This window comes from Ochotona princeps, chromosome 6 (assembly GCF_030435755.1).
Source record: "Ochotona princeps isolate mOchPri1 chromosome 6, mOchPri1.hap1, whole genome shotgun sequence".
NCBI lineage: Eukaryota > Metazoa > Chordata > Mammalia > Lagomorpha > Ochotonidae > Ochotona > Ochotona princeps.
In genome coordinates, this window is record NC_080837.1 from 13,455,373 (window position 1) to 13,479,847 (window position 24,475).

A 24,475-nucleotide genomic window follows, 5' to 3' on the forward strand; every position below is an offset into this window, starting at 1 on the left:
CAACAATACCAATACCCACTGGCCTTCAGAGTTCACCGTGACCCTCGTGTCCACTTGCTGACCCACACTAGCTAGCAACATTTCTGTCAAGCCGTTTGTGCGTAGTAATTTCCGATGGCAGCAACAAACACACTTCCTTCACCTCTCTCTAGCAACCCAAGAGTTTCTCATCAGCACCCTGCCAATGCGACCATAAAACACCTGACCGCATTATTTCTTAGGCTCAACTCATCCACTTTACATTCCTAATACCAGTCATAACCAAGGAAAAATTTTATTTAAAAGAATTGGTATTTTGACAAAAAGAGATCAGAATCATGAAGTAGAATTTTCTGGTTACAGTGCTTGGCCAGCATTATGCCAAGGAGAACATGACAGTGCCACAGAATAGTTACAACTAAACTGCAAATTTCACATTCACTGCACTACGTGGTATCAAAAACACACAGAGAAATGTGTCAAATTCTGATTAATGTAATGTCAAAGGAAAGGCCCTTTGGTATTATATTTGGGCTAATTTCTCTGCCTCTTTATACATATGTTCTATAATACTAAAAATTTCCTAAACAATCTATTTAATAACACAGAATTTTATCTAGTTAAAACAACAGGACAGACCAAAGTACAGATGACAGATTTTCTCCTTGCCTAGTCAGTGTCAAAAAATTGTTTGCTAATGTCATGATTACTGAGAAAAATTTTGTCTCAGGCTATCTTGGTTACAAAACACAAAATAAAGTAAAGACAATTTTATTAAGAAAGTCCTTGCTCAGCAAAAATCTTGGTTATTTCTCAGTATAAAGATTTTTCTTACTGCCCTGGTAAAACCGAGCCAAATATGTGATTAAGAAATCAGAACAGACAGAAGACTGCACTATTGATTTCAGTTTGGTTCCAACTTCCTAAGCACACTAACTCCCTGTGCAACAGAGGTTCCCAAATGGCGCTGCATACTGCAATCACTTCAGGAATACTGAAAAATCCCAGTGCCCAAATTCCATCTCTCACCAATAAAATTGGAATGCATCAGCGTTTTAAAAGATCTCTAAGCATATTTTAAAATTACTAATATAATGAATTACTATAACTGTTGCAAGCACAGTACACTGAACAGTGTCAGGAGGACTGCTATCAGCAAACCTGGGCATACTGTTATAGGTGCTTGTTACAGCGATCCATGTACAAAGACCAGGTTAGACAAGTTAACTTCTGGATCTAACATACGCTGAACCTACATCAGTTTCCTTAGTTCTCATATAAACAATAAAACTGCCTCAACATTTAAACTGAAAATAAATAAATAATACATATTTCAACTGCAAAATTTTTAAAAACTGTTTATCCAAAGTGGAAAAGTGGACCAAAAAGCTAGAGACAACTTTCCACCCAACAACTCACACTCAAAGTGACTTTGGTGGCTGGGACTGTCCAAGGTTGTAGCCTGGAGGCCATAATTCTATCCAGGTATCCCATGTGGTGGCAAGGGCTCCCGTTCTTCATCTGCTGCACCCCCAGGTGCGTTAGCAGGGAGCTGGGTGGGAAGCAGAGCAGTCAGGATCTGAACAGGCACTCATTTACTGCAGCACAGGGCAGCCTCTATAAAGAACTGCACGCATTCTGATTTTCTTTAATAACATTCAAGATTATATTTGGGGCCCGGAGGCGTGGCCTAGCAGCTAAAGTCCTCGCCCTGAACGTGCCCCGGGATCCCATATGGGCACCGGTTCTAATCCCGGCAGCTCCACTTCCCATCCAGCTCCCTGCTTGTGGCCTGGGAAAGCAGTCGAGAAAGGCCGAAAGCCTTGGGCTCCTGCACCCGTGTGGGAGACCTGGAGGAGGTTCCAGGTTCCTGGCTTCAGATCGGCGCAGCACCAGCCATTGCGCTCACTTGGGGAGTGAATCATCGGATGGAAGATCTTCCTTTCTGTCTCTCCTCCTCTATGTATATCCGCCTTTCCAATAAAAATTAATAAATCTTTTTAAAAAAAGATTATATTTAACTCCTAAAAATACAAAATAATTCTAAGCTTTCTTTAATATTAATTTCTTTACAAATTACTGTTTGGACATCAGGAACAGGAGCTAAAATAATCCCTGAATACTGAATCACATGGACTGTCTCAGGCTAGGCTTTCACCCTTCCCAGGTCTCTTTCAAATGTACAAAGAAAGATATTTCAAATAGTCGTGGAAAACAGAAATACTAGTTTTGATGCAAAACATTTTTGAAATACACAGCTTTTATAAAACACATTTTTTTTTACTCTGAAAACCTCTGATATGCATGGATTTCACCATCTTTTCTATTCCCAAGTTTACATGGATTACTGCAATAGTATTTTCAAAAACTATTTTTATTGAAAGTCAGATTTGCAAGAAAGATCGTCCATCCTCTGATTTGGTGCCCAAGCAGCCGTAAAGGAGCTGATCTGATCTGAAGCCAGGAGCCAGGAGCTTTTTCCGAGTCTGTCTCCCATGCGGGTGTCTAGGCTTTAGGCCATCCTCTACTGCTTTCCCAGGCTACAAGCAGGGAGCTGGAAGGGAAGTGGAACAACTGGGACACGAACCGGTGCCCATATGGGATCCCAGTGCATGCCAGGCAAGGACTTTAGCCACTAGGCTACTGTCAGGCCCACTCATTAGTACTGTTAATGGTGTTTCTACCCTAAACCCTCAATCCCTTACCAACACAGATGAACACAGAAAAAGAAGGAGTGGGGGTTATGTGACCACTGCGCATGTAATTCTCCTAATGGTGCCTTTTCTCAGATTAAAAGGCAACATCTGCCCAGAGCTGGATTCCCATCCTGACCTCCCCCACTGCTCTCCCCTGGCCTGGCTCTGCTCCAGCCATGTGGGTCCTCCCGGCTCCATGATCACTTGCCCCACAGCTGCGACACAGGCCACACCTCAACAGAAACGCTCTCCCCTGGGACGTCCCCACGGACCAACACTCATGTCTTTGCTCCAAAGTTACTTCCCTTTTTTCTTTTTTTAATTTGAAAAATAAAAAAAATTTATAGAGAGAAGGTGAGAAAGAAAGAGCTTCCATCCATTGATTCACTCCCCAAAATGGCAGTAAGTGCTGGAACTGAGCTGATCTTAAGCCAGGAACTTCTTTAGGGATCCTCATGTGGGTGTAGGGGATCAAGAATGTGAGCCATCCTCCACTGCTTTCTCAGGCCATAAGCAAGGAACTGGATCAAAAGTAAAGCAGCCAGGACTAGAACCAGCGCCCACATGGGATGACAGCACTCAGAGGATCAGCTGGCTAAGCTACTGCACCAGTCCTCACATGTTACTTTTCTTTCTTACACCTTCCCTCCTTCTGCTCCCATGCCTCCCAAAACATCCACTTGTTTCCTCGCCTTTATTTTTCTCTACAGTACTTACTGCTAATAGAATACACACTATTTATTATTAACTGGAAAGACAGATTTACAGAGAGAATGAAATAAAGAAAAAGATTTTTCATCTGCTGGTTCACTCCCCACATGGCCACAATGGTTGGAGGTGAGCTGATCCAAAGCCAGGAGCCATGAACTTCTTCTAGAACTCCCATGTGAATGCAGGGTCCCAAGGACTTGGACCGTCCTCCACGGCTTTCTCAGGCCACAAGTAGGGAGCTGGATGGGAAGTGGAGTAGCTAGGAGGATATGAGTCAGCACCCATACAGTACACCGGAATTTGTAGGCAGATGACTAGCCAGTTGAGCCATTGCGCCAGGTCCCTCAAAATACATTTTACCTGATATTTTCTTTCTTCCTCCACGAGAAGGTAAGATCCATTCAGCAGCAAGTTTTGTCTGTTGAGTTCATCATGTGACTCAGCATGGTATGAAACACACTGGTAGTAGTAATCACTGTGGTAGCATGTTTTCAATGAATGACTAAGACAAGCAACCTATTCTCTCACTCATCTACTCTAATGCAAGGGAGTAATTTGAATAATTTTCAATGTACCAAAATATCACATTCATACTTCAATCACTATGATTATGTTCTGACAGACTTAACACCTTAATTGTACTCCTACAGGGTCACAGTAAATTAGCTGGCATTCTCTTAGATACATATTAACTAGGAGAGAGAGATTAATTCAGAATTTTCTAAGAAAACAAGTGGAAACAAAACTAGCTTTTAAAACAGCGTCTACAGGGCCCAATGTGATATCTCAATGGCTAAATCTTCTTGTAAGTGCCGGGATCCCATGTGGGTGCCAGTTCTAGTACCAGCTGCTCCAGCTTCCAACTGGCTCCCTGCTTGTGGCCTCAGAAAGCAGTAGAGGATGGGCCAAAGCCTTGGGACCCTGCACGCATGTGGGAGACCCTGAAGAAGTTCTTGGCTCCTGGCTCTGCATTCGGCTCAGCTCTGGCCATTGTGGCCATTTGGAGGGTGAGTCAGTAGATGGAATATCCTTCTCTCTGTCTTTCCTTCCCTTTGTAAATATGATCTATCTTTTCAATAAAATAAATCTTTTAAGATTTATTTATTTATTCAGTTGGAAAAGTCAGATTTACAGAGGGAAGGAGAGACATAAAGATCTTCTGTCCACTAGTTCACTCCCCAAATGGCCACAACGGCCAGAGCTGAGCCAAGCCGCTCTAAAGCCAGAAGCCAGGAGCCAGGAGCTTCTTCCAGGTCTCCCTCACAGGTACAGGGTCCCAAGGTTTTGGGCCATCCTCGACTGCTTTCCCAGGCCACAAGCAGGGAGCTGGATGGGAAGTAGAACAGCCATAACATGAACTAGTGCCCATATGGAATTCTGGTGCATGCAAGGAAAGGACTTTTGTCACTAGTCTATTGCGTTGGGCCAATAAGTGAGTCTTTAAAACAAAAACAAAAACAAAAACAAAACAAAACAAATACCTGTGTCTACAAATAATCAAAATAAGAAGGCTCACACACCATATCAAAAAACATAATTGCCAGGATTTTTAAAGCCCAAGAGTGCAAGAAAAGGTAAGCAAAAATTTCAAATATAAACACATTAAAAAAAGCTCTAAATGCATTTTGAAAATTCTAACACAAGTAATTTAAAACTTCTGCTAAAACATGTATTTTATTCTGCTTTCCAATCAGTCTACTCTTCATTTCCAAACTTCTAAATGATGAGTGACGCACATTTTCCAAAGTGCTTTTACATCTTCATCATTATCTTCATGTTGGCATGCATCCTGCGACCACATCCTGCAGCATCTACCATACACATTCACAAACTCTACAGACAGAAAAAACACAGGCTCAGAGAGATGAACTGGCCTGCTGAAGGCCACCAAGCCACAAGTGACTCAACTGGAGTATAATTCAGCTTTTTTTCTTTGTTTATTCCAAGTAAGCTGCTTTTTATTACAACACAGGACATCACCCAGTGATGAAAGGTACCACTGCCTAGGTCTAAGCCTTCCTTCACGAATTTAGATATTTTCACATTCTAAAACCATTATAAAAATGATCTGTATTTTTGTGCAAATATGCCGAATATCATAAGAAAAGGCAAAGAAATCAATAAAGAAAACTGAGCATCCAAAACGACAGTCACATGAGACTGATGGTTACTTTGCACACACAGCATCAGTTTTGGAAATGTGCAACTGTCCATCAGAAGCCACTGTCTCCGCAAGTGCCGGAGGAAGAGGCCTGCAGGGTGAAACCCTTACTGCTGCCAGTGCTCATCCCCACACCCCTCGCTGCATAATCCTGGTAATCTGTGCTCAAAATAACAAGGACTTCTTCTTGCCGTTCTCTGAGAAGGCTCAGGCTCAGATAAACACACAGCTGCACAGCTCATTTCATCTGGATTTCTTCCTGATGTCCTTGAATATTCTAACAAGAGACAGAGATTTCTTCACCACTTCAGCTGCATGAACACCCTAAAGCAATCCCCAAGTGGGTCAAGAGCCAAAAGCCTCAGAAAGAGTACATTTTGCCGAGATTAAAAGCTTTGTTTTTCCCATCATTAGAGCCCAACTTTGTGTCCCTGATCAATATTAAAATTCCTCTTGATAAAAATCTAGATTCATTTTTGAAGCCTAGTTAGGCTAAATTGGGACTTAAAATTGCAAATATGGCTGCATGCCCAGTGGGCAAGAGCCCCCACATGGAATCAACAGAATCTGGCCTGCCTGGCTACAGCTGCTCACTTAGGGCCAAGGCAGACTAGATGGGAAACAGGGTTTCAGTCCACGTGGTTTTTGCTTTGTGGAATGCTATTTGTTATCTCTTTCCTTCCTTTCATTTTTTAGTCAATAGTAAGAGACTGACTGACTTGTTATATCTGGCCTTATTACACCACATTCAAGAAAACAGAAGATTAAACAGAACAAGCAGTAATTTAATATGAAGGTTTAAAAAAATGTATCCTTAATGAAAAGGAAGTATGTAACCTCCTTAATTGTTTGGGACCAACACCTAGGTACAGAAAGTGATCTGTTTGGGATAGCTACCATAAAGCCTGGACTAAAATGTGGCAGGCAAGGCCAGGCACAACTTCTAAAAGCAGGCACTGACTTTCTAAGTAGTTCAGATACAGGACTAGTGGTTCAGATACAGGACTAGCAGCTGAGAGGGAGTGTTTCCTTAAATCTCATACTCTGTGTAAAGAAGTACTTGCCTCACCACAGTTAGAGCCCTGATCCCCACTGAAATGAACATATTCATCACGGGCACAGACAAAGACAGAGACTACAGAAAGCAGGTGCCTGGATCAACTGGAAGTTTAAGACTATGATCACATTTATCTATCTTCTAAACACCTCTAGGAAAAGAAAAAAAGATGGAGCATCTGAACATTTTCATTTGAGATAGTTACTTTAGAATAAGGAAGTTTACAGGGTAAACAGAAGAGTTTAGAGTATTTATGGAGCTGTGCTTCCAAACACGAAGGACTGGACAGAGAGAAGGTCTAGAAATACCCGTCTATCTAAACAAGTACAAACTGGGTCCAAACAAAAGGTAGAGCAAAACTGGGATTCTAGACGACGGACCGAAAAAAGCAACAGATGAGAGGGCACTCCAGCTTTTATTTAAAAATAATTTCCAAACCATGCAATCAGCAATAGTGGTGATGGAAGGGCCTACTGGATCACTGGCTGTAATTTATTACAAAGAGAGTAAAACTCCAAGAGGTTCAGCAAAACTGAAACCAACCTCCATGAGAAGAAAACTCGGAGAAAGCTGTACGATAAACAACCATCAGAGCTCACACAGTCAGAAATCATTCATAATTCTGCTACTCAAAGTGGGAGACTCTTGCTGAACAGCAGAGTACCCAACAGTGGTTCTAGAAGGATTATGCCTTCCAAGTGGGACTGAATTAGTCCTAAGAATACTTTGGATCACCTTGAAGTTGCTTTTAAAGTAAGCCTTGCAAGGATTAAATGGCTTAAATTAAATGGCTTCAATAAGTCTTGCAAGGATTAGTGCCAGAAAAAAACAAAAATCCTACATTTTTTTGAGTATTACAACAAAACGCAGCAAACAATATAAAGTTTATAAAGATGAACATCTGGTCAAAAATTATCACACCTATAAAGAATCAATAAAATACCCCCCCAAAAAAATCAACACTAAAAGAACCAGAATTGGAAGACATGGTCAAATGAGGAAACAGGATGTTAACACAGCTGCAATAAATATGTCTGTTTAATGACATAAAACTTAAATATGGAACAATACAATAAAATGTAAAAAATATAGAACTTACAATAAAAGCATAATTCAGTGGGATTTATAATAGGTTACTAACTGTAGAGGAAAATATTTGTAAACCTGAAGACAGGAATAATACAAAACATGAACGTGAGAAAGACAGAAAGACTCCCCCCTACATGAAGAGTCTGTCAACTGCAGGACAGCATGGGCAGCCTGCCGTAAAGCCAGAGGAAGCATGGGAAAGGGATGAGCAACACTGGGAAAAAAAAACAGGTAAAAAGAAGCTCTCAATTTGCTGAAACTCTAAGTTTACAGTTCACAGCGGTCAAAGAATAACGGGAGCTAAACTAAGACACATTCACATACATGCTTAATACATATCATAAACACATTGCTAAAAGCAGTGATAAGGTCTATTACACACAACAGAACATGGACAAGCATCACAGATCCCTTCTCCAAACAGATCAAAAGACCACGAAGTAAAACCTTTAAAACACAAAATGGAAAAAATAAAGCAACTTCACAGAAAACACACACACACACACACACACACAGAGGAAGAAATCTAACACAGAAAGCTCATGACTGATTATCTTTAGAAAGGTGTGGACTTAGCTGCTGTCTAGGAACTTGATTTTTGGGACAGTTCCTAATCATCTGCCAATAAGATTGGCAGACTGTTACTACTGGTCTATACAAATAGACCGTTATGTCTACTGGCTTTCCTTTCGGGATGCTGAAATTTTGGTTTATGTCAGGCAGAGGATATTCACCCAACAAGCTCCTGCTTACCCTTAACCCTGGTAGAGTTATGGAGAGGAGACAGAGAAGAAAAATGTTCCATCTGCTGGTTTACTCCTTAAATGACCACAATGGCCAAAGCTGAGCTGATCCAAAGCCAGAAGCCAGGAGCTTCTTCGGGTCTCTCACGCAGGTGCAGAGTTCTATACACTTAGGCTATCCTCTACTGCTTTCCCAGGCTATAAGCAGGGAGCTGAATGGGAAGTGGAGCTGCCGGGATTAGAACCCGCACCCATATGGGATCCCGGCATGTTCAAGGCGAGGACTTTAGCTGCTGGGCCCTAATTTGCTTTATTCTTTAACTGTAATAAACCCACCCATGAGTTCAACCACACAGTGAGTCCCTTGAGTCCTCCTAGCACCTACAGGAGGTAGAGGAGACTCTGATACATCTAACAGACTTGCACAATAAAAATGTGGAATTTTTTTGTGGAAGAAAATGATAGCAGAGAAAACAAATCCACATAAAAGAATGAACACTAAAATGAGTAAATCGGAGTATAAATACAAAGTTTTTCTATCTTTTATGAAAAGCCTTTAAAAGAATATTGGTTAAAACAAAACTGGTCATACTCTGGTTTCTCTTCAGATTGTATAAATCTTTTGCCTTTAAAACAAAACTGGTTATAATAACTGTAACAACCTATCATGGGGATTGTAACACATACAAGTAAAACATAGAGCAACATTTTGACAAAGGTTGGGATAAGGAAAACCAAAGCAGACCATGGTCAAATTCATGCATGTGTAGTGGTACATTAGCAATTTGTAGGAAAATCCTGATAAATTAAACATGCAGAATTTTACCCCACGGCAACCACCAGAAAGCAAAGGAAGATGTGCCATCTGCGGGACCGGCATCATGGTTTTCCATGTGAAGCCTCTCACATCCCAGATGGACGTCAGTTAGACAAAGAGGAATCTGCCGTCTTACAGTTCACTCCCCAAACAGCTCTAAGAGCTTAGATTGGCCGGGCACAATTCAAGAGCCTGGAACTCTACCCAAGTCTCTCCCAGGTGGGAGGCAGGGGCCCAAGTACTCACGTTATGTGGGCATCACAGACAGCGATCTAACTCTCGGTGTCATAATGACAAATACTTTAACACTCAGGGTTCTCTCTCAATAGTTGATAGAACCAATAGAAAATTAACAAGGATTCAGCAGACATGAATGCTGGCAACCAACTTGACTCATCCAACAATAACGCCACCCCAAAACAAAATACACATCTATTCAAGTCAATCAGGAACCATTATACAAGACAGATTGTATTCTGAGCCATATAATTATTCTCAACACATTTCAAATGCTTTAAAATTCTACAAAGCATATTCTCTGAACACAGTGGAATTATATTAAAACTTAAAATCAGAAAATAATCTAAGAAATTTCCAAACATCTATAAAACTAAGTGACAGACTGCTAAATCTTAGGGGGAAAAGTCTCAAATAAATGACCTAAATTTTAGCTTAAGAAATTATTAAAAGAAAGACAGAAAGATGGAAAGAAGGAAGGAAGCCAATAGTGTGTTTTGACAGGTTGAGCCATCACCTATGCCACCAGTATCCCATTTCGAGGTGCCAGCTTGAGTCCTGGATGCTCCGCTTCTAGTCCAATTCTCTGTTAAGGTGCCTGGAAAGTAGCAAATGATGGCCTAAGGACTTGCGCCCCACCACCCAGGTTCTTGGCTCTGGCCTGGCCTGGCCCAGTCCTGGTTGTTTTGCCCATTTCAGGAATGAACTAGTAGATGGAAGATCTCTGTCTTTCACTCTCAAATTTGTCTCTCCTCTCTGTCAGCTTACTTTTCAAGCAACAAGTTAAAATAATAATAATAATAGAAAAAGAGCAAACTAAACCCAAGAAACAACTAAAGTCTATTCTCTTCTCATATAAAAGTAGCAAGCTGAAGAAAGGAGTGACAACATAGAATAAAGAACATGGATTTTCTTTAAAAGGACAAAAACAAACAACAAAACAAAACAAAACAGAAAATGTCAGTGAAAACAAAAGCCAGTTCTTCGAGCTCAGTAAAATGCATATAACAGAGCCTACTTGGAAGACAGTGTGGTAAAACTATTTTAACAAACTGTTTTCACAAAACTAAATTTACTGTTACCATACAATCCAGAAATCATGTTCCTCGGTCTTGACTCAAATGATTTGAAAATAGGTCCTTACGTTTATAGCAGCTTTATGTGCAAATGTCAAAACTTGGAAGCAACCAAGATGTTGGTTAGTAGGTAACGGATGAACCAACTGTGCAATATACAGACAATGGAATGTGATTCAGAGCTAAAGGAAATGAGCTATCAAGCCACGAAAAGACACGGAAGACTCTTAAATGCACATCACCAAGTGGAAGAAGCCCATCTGCAAATGCCAAATGCTATGATTCAAACCATACAGTATTTTGAAAAAGGCAAAATTACGAATACAGCAAAAAGAGCTGTGGTTGCCAAAGGGTGGGAGAGCCAGGGTTTCCCAGACAGAACAGTGGCAGATACATTTTCCAAAACCTACAGAATATATCTGCTGTGGAATGTTAATAATGGAATGTTAATAATGGACAGGGCAGGAGGCATATGGAAACTCTGTATTTCCCATTCAATTTTGCTATGAACCTAAAATTGCTCCCCAAAATAAAGCTAGTAATAATAATAATAATAATAACAACAACTATTTGAATGGTAGAGTTAAAGAGAGAAGAGACACAGATAAAGATCTTCCATCTGTTGGTTCACTTCCTGATTGGCTCAGCTCCAGCAAAGCCAGGAGCCAGGAGCTTCCTCTGGGTCTCCTATGTGAGTATAGGGGCCCAAGGACTTGAGCCATCCTCCATTGCTTTCCCAGGCCACAAGCAGGGAGCAGGATCAAGTGGAGAAACCAGAAGAGGAACCAGCACTCTTACGGGCTGTCTGTGCCACTAGAGGAGGCTTAGTCTACTATACCTCAGCACTGGCCTGCTACTAAATTTAAATAAAGCCAATGATAGTAAAAGTTGGTTCTTTGAGATAAATAAAACTAATTACTAGCTAGATTAACCAGAAAAGAGAGATCAATCATCCCTAATATAAATAAGAGATAAATTACAGACATTAAAGCATAGTAAGGGAATGTGACAAACAACTTTAGGGCAATGGATTTAATAACTCAGACGAAACAAATGCTTTGAAAAACATATTGAGGCTCACTCAAGACAGATAACATAAAAACTCCTTATTTTAAAAGCTGAAATTGTAGTTGCAACTTCCTATGAGGAAAACTCCACACCCCACTGGCTTCACGGGTGAATCCCACCAATTCATAAAAATCATCCAATTCATCACACAGGCCCCTGGACCCACGAGAAAGCCCCACTGAGACCCCTGGTTCTGCCCTCCACCTGGCCCAGCCCTGGCCACCAGTCATCTGGGGAGTGAACCAACGGATGGAGGAGCTGTTTTTCTCCCACTCTGTGTAACTTTGCCTTTCAAGTAAATAATTATTTTAAAAAATTCTTCAAGCTTACTGAAGAGGAAGTAACACTTTTCAACTCATTTATTCTTCAAGGCTAGCTCTAGCCAATATCAAAACTAGAAAAAGATGCTAAATAAAACTACACACCAAACCTCCCATATATAAATGCAAAGATTCTGGACAGTTCTGTAAATCAAACCAACAACCTGTGAAAAATACAATACATCATAATCAAGTGGAGCTTATCTGGAAAAAAAAAAAGCAATACTGACTCAATCAGTACTTAAAAAAATAAACAACACGTATATGAAGCTTTCATCCTTTACATGGTATACACATTTTCTTAGTATTGAAACTGTACATTCAGGTTTTTTTCCTTCATTTGCAAACATTAACATTTTCCTCAAAGAAGATTTGCACTAATTAGATATAAACAGTTAAGACAAATGCCCAATAAGGGTAGGAATGAGGGCAAGAAGAAGAGTGAGATTAATCCACTATAAAGCAATTTTGTCTTTACTTAGTCTCTAAATTCCAGTGTTTCCTTTTGTAAAATGGGAACGCTAACAGTCTTCAGATTGCAGGGACAATGAAGTGACACAAACCTCAACCACCTGTCACACTTGTATATAACAAACTCAACATGTGAGTTACTTTCTCCTGTCTGTCTGCTATACAAGGTAAGCAGTCTCTGCTATGGGAAAGAGGTTAAGACTGATTCTGCATTGGAAGAAGGTATTGCTGCACATTCAACACAGCCAACTAACAGCAAACGGCTAAAAACACAAAGGTCAAGGCTGTTAATTCATGCAGCACTTTGTTTAGCTAACAGCAATAATACTGAAACTATAATTAAATTTCTACCATTTACTAAGGTATTCAGATTTAATGTGAAAGTAACATAAGATATGAATGAATGTTTTAAGCAGTTTATACAATGTAAAATTTCTTAGTCTATAAAAAGTCAAGTTCCTTACAGTCGTCTTAATTTCACTCAACTGCAAACACGAAGTTTTGTCCTTCAAAGCTCTCAGCCATGAAACAGATCCATCTATACTAATAACTACCAAACCAGCCTTGTTTTAATGTGAAATCTGAGGATTCTTCAAAAGAATAACACATCAAGAAAAGAAAAAAGACTGTAGATAAGAGCAAGTCTGTAACTGGAACGAATAAATGTATCTATCACACCCTACACATCATGTAGAACACTACAGCTTGTCATTTGTTCTACAACCAATATTTTTCGAAATAGCTTTAATAAAAAAAGAGACAAAAAACTGAAATCAAGTAAAAACATTTTTGCATAACACTTATTCCAATAGTTGACTTATGATAAAGCTCCCTTTTGTATTCATTAAGCATCTACTTTCGAAAAAAACCTTTACCCATCCTTAGCTTTTGGGTATAAACCTTTCATATCAGAACATAACATTTATTTTTCCACAACCATAGCTGCCCAGGTAACTCAGGCTCTTTTTATTAACAGCGTCATTAAGGCAGTCTCAAGCCTGTGCCAGTGGACGCATTTCAAACTTGTTTCATATCTGCTTTTTTTTTTTTTAATTCCAAAGGGAAACAGAAAATACACAAGGCGCTCTCTCTAGCCTGAGACCCAGTGACTGCCCACACACCTGGGAGGCAGCCGAGTCTGGATGAATGGGAACTGCACCACAGCCCTGCTCACTGGGACTTCACCACAGTGCTCCAGGCAGGGGCGACAGGGAGAAGGGAGACAGAATCAAATCCCTTAAGTCTCCCTGCAGACATTTCCATGTAATTTATCTGGAGGTGAGAAGGTTAAGAACAGCTGATTACAGTTAGGTACAAGTTCAAATTTGCCAACTAACTGCAAATCTTTTTACTTACACCAACATTTTTTTCAGACATTTCAGGAATGCTTTTAATAAATGCTTTTCTGTTTTACATGGTAGAAAGCTCAGATGGCAATTAAATCAGTAAAATATGACTAAGGAAATTTGACTCATTATGAAAATATAGCAGAAAGACTAAGGATAAAAAAGTCCCTCAGAACACTAGAGCATAACCAAGGCAGCTGTTACCGTACACACACTGACTGACTTTGCCAATATACATTCCATGACCTCCAGTGGCAGCAACTTAGAGAACTGACTTCAGCTCAAGGCTGGGTCTATCTTCACTGCCAGAAACTGACTGCAGAATGTGAATGCGGAGGGACCATGCGAGTTCGAAACGAGAAGAGGCTTGCAGAGTGCGAGGAGGGAGCAGATAAGAAGGGGCAGGCAGCAGGGCACAGGCAGGGGGTGGCAGGCAGCAGGGCACGCAGAAGGGGCAGGGAGCAGGGCACAGGCAGGCAGTGGCCGGAGGCAGGGCACAAGCAGGGGGCAGCAGGGCACAGGCAGGGGGTGGCGGGCAGCAGGGCACAGGTGGGGGAAGCAGGGCACAAGTAGGGGGCAGCAGGCAGCAGGTCACAGGTGGGGGGCGGCAGGCAGCAGGACACGCAGAAGGGGAGGCAGGCAGAAGGGCATGGGGAACGGGCAGGAAGCAGGGCACAGGCAGGGGGTGGTGGGCAGCAGGGCACAGGTAGGGGGAAGCAGGGCACAGGCAGGGGGCAGCAGGGCACAGGCAGAGGGCAGCAGACAGCAGGCAGCAGGACACTGAGGGTGGTGCGGGCAGCGGCTTCTGGTGAAGTCTGTCCTTCCTGACTTTGGTTCCTTCCTGGCAACTATCGTAAACCAGCCTATGTCATTGGGTTCCTTCATTAAGGTGCCGGCTGACAGATCCTGATGTCTACCTTTCTTCTCAACTTCAGTTGTGCTAAGTCAATAAATTCCCTTATCATGAACGGCTGCTTGACTGGGCTTTTCGATAACTAACTGAAATAGGTATTATGAGATAACACACCTAGCTGATAAGACTATAAAAGGTGCCTACAAATCAAAATGCCCTTTTGGATATTTAAAAAAAAGCATCAGAACACTGTCTCCCTATTATTAAATAATCTAAATGGAGCAATATAAAATAGATGAAGCAAATTACAGAAGGAACTTTGGAAAAGAAATGGGACTTTGCATAATTATTCTTTTTTCTGGTTTGGTCACTCCTGAAAGACTTGGTGGCAGGCAGGACGCATGAGGGCGTGCTGTGGGAGTTGTCCAGCAAACAAGGGAGATGGGAGCTTTCAGCAGGAAACACTTCACTGTGCAGGACCCGGCAGCTCAGGGGTCACAGCCAAAGTCTGAGCCCCAACAAAGAGTGGCATTCCCTTCTACACCTTTGCCTCTCTGTCCTCCGTGTAGGGAAACAGCTCTAACTGTTACAAGGCTACTATGAGGTTGTGCAAGCATATACTGGATACTGATAATGTTAACCGGTTCCCCTTAATAGACCTAGTACATTCCCAGCACCTGGAACGGCTGCCAGGACAGCACGCTGTTGACACGCAGCTGTTGAAACTGTCACAGAAAAGCGAGTTACAAGAAAACAGGATGAAACTGTTACATTCCCCTCCCAGGAGGGGTCCCTAGTCTTTGCTGTTTTGTGAATGATCCTACCACAACATCAAACCCACAAATAAACTGAGCAGGACACTGGAGAGCTGTAACAAAATCATTATTGACACTTCACCATCAGTGCTGGAAAACATTAAACCATGCCCAACTGAGTTCAATCTCGAGGCGGACATTAGTTTTTAGGAAAACTTTCTGGATGCTAAAATACACAGAATGTCTACAATTTTTAAGAGACACCAAAAGGGATAGAGCAATGCAGACATCTAAACTACACAACAGATTTTTGCCATTCTCCAGCACCAACAATTATTCTATACCTTTGCTCTTTTAAAAAAGTTTTTTAAAGATTTTATTTATTATTTTTATTGGAAAGGCAGATATACAGAGAGGAGGAGAGACAGAGAGGAAGATCTTCCATCTTTACTCTGCAAATGGCCACAGCAGCCGAGGCTGAGCTGAACCGAAGCCAGGAGCCATGTCTCCCACAAGGCTTTGGGCCGTTCTCGACTGCTTTCCCAGGCCACAAGCAGGGAGCTGGATGGGAAGCGGGGCAGCCGGGATTAGAACCGGCGCCCATATGGGATCCCAGTGCGTACAAGGCGAGGAGTTTAACACTATGCTATTGCTCCACGCCTGTTTTTAAATTTTTTTTTAAAGATTTATTTATTTATATTTCTATTGGAAAAGCAGATTTACAGAGGAGAGAGAGAGAGAGAGAGAGAGAGAGAGAAAGAGAGAGAAAGATCTTCACTTCCCAAACAGTCGCAAGCTGGTCTGAATCCAGGAGCCAGGAACTTCTTGGTCTCCCACAAAGTTTCAAGACTTTGGGCCATTCTCGACTGCTTTCCCAGGCCACAAGCAGGGAGCTGGATGGGAAGTGGAGCAGCCGGAACATGAACCTGTGCCCATTTTGGGATCCTGGCATGTGCAAGGTAAGAATTCAGCCACTGAACCATCTCACTGGGCCCTATACGTTTGTGTTTATGCCCTTCCCTGTACCTGAGATGTTCAACACTAGCTCTACTGCGGAAAGTAATTCTTGCCCTAATCACAACCTGTTCCTTTCCTTATCATGCTTTCTAGTTTCCCCACCTGTTACATGTCTTTTCTCCCCATTTCACACATCACAAGACCTGGAGGTGGGATAGGTACCTCTTTGCTTCTCAGCGCCTACTCCACACCATTATTTCACACCCTGCCTTAAAAACACTCCACTTGCAATCTCTTGTCAACCAACTATAATCACTCCATTCCTTCCGTTCTTTCTCCTCACACCATCTCCACTATTGCCATAATGGTTGTGGATCTCACCTACAACCTTCCCAAACCCTTACGTATCAGTTCCAATGATCCTATCCCAACTCAAACCTCAGACGATCTTTAATCAACACATCTCCTCACCATCCCTTCCAAGCATCACACTGGCAATATTCCCTGTAAAATCCTAACTCCAGTAATCCTTTGACCCAACAGATCTGCAGTTTATCAACTGTACCATCTTCTCATTTTCCTTCAGCCTCTCATGTCCTTACTCCCCATCTCACCCAGGTTAAGTTCATATTCAGTCATTAAATCGCTCCCTCCCTTAACCCTAAACGTCTTACCTACCTTCTTCTCACCCTGACAATGTTGCCTGGCTAATGTTGGTTCCTACTGAGTTTTTGGGCTGTACCACCCAGGTCAATGTGGCTGAATGGATCTGCAAACTATGTCTGGCAACTGATACACTTTAAATTCAAGGTCAGGGACCTCAGTGAGTCCTTAATACTGTCTTAACTTTTTTTTCCTGATTTATTTACTATTTTCTAATATGAACATTTCACACTTCTCACTTTCCAATCTTCCATCATTTTCAAATACTCATTTCTTTAAAAGAAAAAAAAAATATTTCAAAGGCAGAATTGCAGAGTGGCAGAGGTAGAGATCTTCCATCTACCCATTCACTCCCCAGAGGTCACTACAGCAGGGCTGAGCAGGCCTGGGCCAGGAGCTTCCTCTGGGTCTCCTGCGTGAGTGTGGAAGACAAAGTAGCCACTGCTTTTCCAGGCCACGAGCAAGGAACTGGATCAGAAGTGTGGCAGCTGGGACTCGAACTGATGCCCATATAGGATGCTGGCACTACAGGTGGCACCTTAACCCACTATGTCACAGCACGGCTCCCGCCCCCACTTCATCCTCATTTCCATCTGCTGATCTTGTGTCCCACTTTACTGGAAAAACAGAACCACTAAGGATGGAATTTCCACAAATTCTCACAGCCACATCCACCTCACTATGTCTGTGCTGACACTGGTTTCTCTCATTCCTAGAACTGCCTCTGCCCCAGGCAAAGCTCCACCTTTCTGCTTGTGGACTGGGTCTCTATCAGCCACCAACACCTCTTAGCACTGTCCAGCAAACCTTCACTCTCTATTTGATCTTTCTCAGCCTCCTAACTTCCCTATCTATAATTAAAGAACCAAAAATCTTGTATATCTCCCTCAAGCCACCGCTCACATTTCTTTTCTCTAAAGCAAATTTTTTCATTTTCAAAATGATTTATTTATCTTCATTGGAAAAGCAGAATTATAAAAAGAAGAGACATTGGGCCCAGCACCTTGGCCTAGCGGCTAAAGTCCTCGCCTTAAACGCCCCGGGATCCCATATGGGTGCCGGTTCTAATCCCGGCAGCTTTGGGAAAGCCCAAGGCTTTGGGACCCTGCACCTGCGTGGGAGACCTGGAAGAAGTTCCAGGTTCCCGGCTTCGGATCGGCGCGCACCGGCCCATTGTGGCTCACTTGGGGAGTGAAACATTGGATGGAAGATCTTCCTCTCTGTCTCTCCTCTCTGTATATCCGGCTTTCCAATAATAATAAATCTTTAAAAAAAAAAAAAAAAGAAGAAGAGAGATTTTTCATCTGCTGCTTCACTCCCCAAATGGCTGCAATGGCCTAAGCTGAGCCTATCCAAAGCCAGGAGCCAGGAGCTTCTTCTCAATTTCTCACATGGGTGCAGGGTTCTAAAGCTTTGGGTCATCTTACACTGCTCCCCCAGGCCACAAGCAGGGAGCTGGATGGGAAGTGGAGCAGCTGGGGCAAGAACCCACATGGGATCCTGACTCTTGCAAGGGGAGGAATAGTCAGTTGAGCCAACATACCTGATTCTCATTTGTTTTTTAAAAGGTTTTTCTTTTTTCTTTTTCTTTTTTTTTTTTTTTTAAGTTTTAAAGCAAGATTTATTAGAAAAGTTGAGAAAGGAGACTCCCATCCTGGTGATGGGAGAGGGCTCTGATAGAAAGGACCCTTATCTCCTGCCATAGGCAGGAGGAAAAGTGAAAAAGAAGACCCGTATTAATGGTGGGGAAAGGTTCCTAAAGGGTTTTTCTTTCTTTGAAAGGCAGAATTACAGACACAGAGAAGGGATGGCGAGAGCGAGAGATCTTCCCATTCAGTCCACTTGCCAAATGGCCATGCCAACCAGGGCTGGGCCAGGCTGAGGTCAGGAGTTTCATCTGCGTCTTCCACATGGGTACAGGGGCCCAAGCATTTGAGTCACCTTTTGCTGATTTTCCCAGGTGTGTTGCTGGGACTGGAAGTGTAGCAGTCAGAACTCAAATGGATGCCCACATAGGATGCAGTGTGTCCTTAACTAATTATTTAACAACACTGGCTCATTCAGCAAAACTCTTAAGAATGATTCTTTCTGGGTCTGGCACAATGGCTCAGTGGCTTAATCCTTACCTTGCATGTAATGTAGCAGGACCCCACATGGGCACTGGTTCATATCCTGGCTACTGCTCTTCCCATCCACCTTCCTACTTGTGGCCTGGGAAAGCAGTAGAGGACTGCACCCACGTGGGAGACCCAGACACTCCTGCCTTCAGATCCATTCAGCTCCAGCTGCTGCAGCCACCTGGAGAGTGAACCACTGGATGGAAGATCTCTCTGTATCTTCTCCTCTGTGTAAATGTGCTTTTCCAATTAAAAAAATCATCTTTTAATAAAAATGATTATTTCTGCCAGTCTCCAGGTCCTTACCTCCTTTTCACTTGCATCCACTACAACCAGATCTCTTCACAACTGCTCTTGTATGAATCATGAATGAATTCCACACTGTCAACTACAAACAATTAGCATTACCAAACTCTTAGATGAACTACCAGCAGCATTGGTCAGAGCTTCATGATGTCTCCCTTCCAGTAACACCTTCTTTGTGTGAGTTCCAAGTACCATGCTCTTCTAATTTTCCTTCTGCTTCAATGGCTTCTCCAAGGTTCGCTTGCTGGCTTCTCGTTTCCCAAATGTTAAATATTGCAGGACCCTACATCTCAACTATAACCTCTCTACATTTGTTCCCTTGGTGCCATCAACTGGTCTTATTCCTTTAAATGCATTTATAGATAATTCCCAAATATAAATCTCTAGCCATGACTTTTCTCTAGACATTTTAGTCTTTTCACTGAGATACCCCATACATATTTCTAATTTACTTCTCCTAAAACTTCCCTCTTCCAAAATCGTTTACTTTACAGTCATTTATTGTAATAAAACGGTAACTATTTCTGGTGCTCAGGGTGAGAATTTTTTTTCTTGTCCTTAGCCTTTCTTCTTTCCTCAATCCTCATGCCTCTCTTGCTCTCCTCCTTTCCATCTTCTCCCAGCAAGTCCTACTGTTCTCCAAAACACCAATTATTTAGCACCTCCACTACTCCCATGAGGTCCCAGCCAGTACCCTGGATTATTGCAACAGCCTCCTAACTGGCTTGACTGCTTCAATTTTGTTCTCCTTTGGTCTGCTCTCATAGCTGTCAGTGTGAGTCTTTCAAAGTCCAACCACATCACTTTCTTCTCAAAATGATCTAATGTCTGTATTACGTATCACTTAGATTTAAAGCTGAGGCCCTTCAAGCGACCTTCAAGCCCCTGCTTAATCTGGCCAAGACCTTCGTTCCCTATTTCCTGACTTCATCCGCCACCAATCTGTCCTTCATCTTAATGACAAGCATTTTCAAATGTTAAAGCCCCAAGAGTTGGTGTTTCTTATATCTAGCCCTAAAATATTTTGCATTTGTCTACATACTCATTCACTGAAGGCCGTCATGGTACTGTTCTTTATATAGGAATGCATATTTATTATCTCCTCCTAAGACTATATATGTGCTCTTTAAGACCACTGGTTAGGATGACAGATGTGATTACAAAGAATAATATGGAGATTTTCATTGTGTTTGAACAGTTCAGTATCTTGATTGTGGTGGTGAATCTGTAATTACTTCAAGATTTAAAAAAGTAAAGTACATAAGTCCAACAATCTAGCGTTGTGAAAGTTCACCTCACTACGTTTTCTGGACAATCTCACAAGGAGGTGGGATGGGATGTTCCTTACGCATCTGACCCCGACAGCTCTGTCGAGTCTGATATCACCATGCACATCTAAAGTGACCATCTCTTTTCTGACAAATTTCGAATCTTTTGAGTGCCAGGGAGCCCACTTCTTGAGGCCCGCCCCACGGACACACTTGTGAATGTGTACCTTGGGGTCACGAGTTCTAGGATGGCAGAATGGCCCTTCTTCTCACCATTCTTTGTGCGAGCCATCTTGTAAGGGCCCAAGCTGGAAAGGAAGCTAAAGTAATATACTCTTGACCAAAACTAGGAAAAAATAAATCAAGCAGTATCAAACTATACACAACCAAACTGAACCAGTCTCACCAAGATCTTAAGACTTGTAATAACCTAGAATCTTTCTTTCCAGCTCCTCTCCAAAATCAACAACTGTTTCCTTTCTTATGTCCAAGTGTATTTCAAAATGTTCAAAGAAAACAGAATATACAAGTGTACCATGGCACCCAAAGATCCTATGAAACCAGACATGAGGGGTTTCAAAAATTCATGAGTTCTATTTTTCCAAAAGTTTAAACCATCTTTTTTCCCCAGAAGTGTCTACTCTTTGTGAGGCAACTGTTTACTAACGTGCACAAATTTACATCCATAGCTGCGCAACTGACTTTATCGTACTGAGTATATAGCATAAACACTGTTCTGCAACTTATATTTTCACCCAATCATGTGTCTTCAAGATGAGCTCATGTAAAAATATGCTTTCTCCTTTCCTTTTATGGCAGCGTCACTGTGTGGCTGTAACAACATTTATTTAACCAGATCTACATTAAAGGTTATTAAGGATTTTTGGAAATGTTGTTAATACTATGAAGATCAAAGATAGACTCTTTAAAATTACTGAGTCAAAACGTATCGACATTTATCATTTTAATAAACTCAACTTGCCCTCCACAGATATTTACATTACAAATTTACATTTATGCCTTTAGTGCCTAAGTGTTTCTACAATGCTTGCCATTATCATGCATTACTGAATTTTTTAATCTGTTACTATTAAGCAAGCGAAAATGCTGTTTAAGCTTGCATTATTATAATACTAAAATAATTCTCATGGAGCATTACTTTGAGAGTTGTACATATATTAACTTACCTAATTCTCATAATAATCCTTTGAGGAAGATATCATTATCTGATTCTACTGGTGAGAAACTGAAGCACAGAAACTTTAAGATCACACTGCTTAGGAGATAACAAGCAAACCCAAACCATGCAGGCTCTGAGCAGGTCTACATTTTAAACAACACCGAGTCTAGCTTCCTAAAACCACTTTCATCACATATAAAGCCAGTTGTATTTCTTCTGGTAGAAGCTGTATGTTTATGGCCTCTACCAATTTTTCTACTAGGTATTTCATCTAATATTTATTGTTTAGTATAATCTCTTTCTGAATTAGGACAATAATCTCTTTTGACCTGTCACATGATCCAGCTAGTCTATTCCAAACTATTTACCCAAGAGAAATGAAAACACATGTTCACAGACGGACTAATACACTGATGTTCACAGCCGCTTCATTTATAAATACAACTGTAAATAACCAACAAATGAATGATAAACAAATTTTGGCATATCTAGAAATGAAATTTTGTACACAACAAAGAAAAAGGAATAAATTATTAATACAACAACAATAAAGGAAAATCAAAATAATTATCCTGGGTGATAGAAGTCACATCAAAATCAATGATTCAGGCCTAGCACCTTGGCCTAGCAGCTAAAGTCCTCACCTTGAACGCGCCAGGATCCCATATGGGTGCCAGTTCTAATCCCGGCAGCTCCACTTCCCATCCAGCTCCCTGCTTGTGGCTTGGGAAAGCAGTTGAGGACGGCCCAAAGCCTTGGAACCCTGCACCCATGTGGGAGACCCGGAGGAAGTTCCTGACTCCTGGCTTTGGATCAGTGCAGTACGGGCTGTTGCAGCCACTTGGGGAGTGAAACAGCAGATGGAAGATCTTCCTCTCTGTCTCTCCTCCTCTCTCTATATATATATCTGACTTTGCAATAAAAATAAATAAATCATAAACAATACTTCCATTCACATAAAACTCTACGAAATGCAAAACAATCAGCAGTAACAAAACACAGACCAATGGTTAACTTCCAGGCAAAGGGATATAGGGGACATAGAGGAAGATCATAAAGAAGAAATTTCTGGAAATGATATGTTCACTATCTTGAATATGCTAAATAGCTTCTAAGGATATATCTACGTCAAAACTTATTATATTATACTTGAAATATGTACAATTTATTGTATGTTGATTATACCTCAACGAAGCTGTTTTAAAATATAAGTGCACTTGATCGACAAGTGACTATTACACTACGGCTTTAGAAATTATCAATACATGGTACTGCTTTTGTATAAGTTCATTCATATTTATAACAAAAGAACACAAGAAATGTTACTGATTCAAGTTTTAAAGAAATGTCTTCCACTTTCTTTTAAAGTTTTAATTCAATCTGACGAGCAGTATTCTGTCAAAGCGAGGCTCAAGGCCCAGCAAAGGCAGCTTTACAGCTGTGGGCAATATCATACAACCAAAACAAAATGAAAAAGTGTAATGATGGGGCTGAGAGGCTACACTCTCAGGGGCCTCCAGGCATTCACTCACTTATATCACTGCGATACAGTTGGAATCTACTATGCACTAAACACTGTCAGATGCTGGAAGTGAAACAGTAAGCAATAAAATATGCTGACGATAAATACAATTTCAGAGTCTACCCTTAGTATCACTGACTTTGTACCCTTAGTACCACTGACTTTGTAGGTTAAAAAGTTATGAGGCCAGCACGATAGCTTAAATTCTTTGCCTGAGAGCGTGGGCATCCCATATGGGTGCTGATTTGTGTGCACCTGGCTCCATTTCCCATCCAGCTCCCTGTCTGTGACCTGGGAAATCGGCAGAGGATGGCCTGAAACCTTGGGACCCTGCACCTGTGTGAGAGACCTGGAAGAAGCTCCTGGCTCCTGGCTTTGGAGCTGAGCTAACGTGGTCATTTGAGGAGTGAAGCAGAGGATGGAAGATCCTTTCTTTCTCTCTATAGATCTGCTGTTTTTACTTGTATTCTATATCGTGGTACCATGCAGCATGGTGGTGGGGAGGGGACAGGTGTGAAATGACCAGATCACTAACTCCGTAAGGGCTAACTACCAGATCCTAACAACATAAAGCATTACAGACAAAAACAATCACACTCCGCACTGAAGAGTGACCGTGAATGATTCATCTCCCATTAGTACATATTTGAGAGACATAGCAACATCTCAGCTCCCATTCTCAACTCCAGCTTCCTTGCCAAGGTGCACACTGGGAGGCAGCAGGTGATGGCTGGAGTGGTTGAGTGTCGTCTGACACACAGGAGACCTGGACTGTGGCCTGGCCAGTCCCAGCCATGGTATGCATTTAGGGACTGAACTAGTGAATGAGAGTTCTGTCTGTCCCTTCCTCTGTCCCCTAAGCAATAAACATTTAAGAAATAAAAGCAAAAACGAGCAAGTAAACACATCATCTGACACAGTTCCAGGCAAAAATTTCCAGCCAATATATGCATCTTCCTAGTTGTCATGCTTTTCTATTCAAGAGTTCCTAAATTTCTTCAGAAATATTCTTTTGAAAAATTTTTCAGTAAAATAAAAATTAGAAAACAGCAATTGACATAGAGGAGATCCCCACATGAGGAA

The 24,475-nt window shown here is 41.6% G+C and overlaps 1 protein-coding gene across 4 annotated transcripts in view; it reads right to left on the reverse strand.

Moving 5' to 3' along the window:
• GLCE (glucuronic acid epimerase) overlaps positions 1 to 24,475 on the reverse strand; it is a 91,695-nt gene that overhangs the window by 53,278 nt on the left and 13,942 nt on the right. Inside the window, exon 1 of one of the 4 annotated variants that reach the window (XM_058665625.1) lies at positions 14,962 to 15,054. The exons of the other annotated variants lie outside the window; for them this stretch is intronic. The gene's annotated coding sequence lies outside the window, so the exon portion shown is untranslated. Of the gene's footprint in view, positions 1 to 14,961; positions 15,055 to 24,475 lie in introns of those variants that run through there. 4 annotated transcript variants of the gene reach the window in all.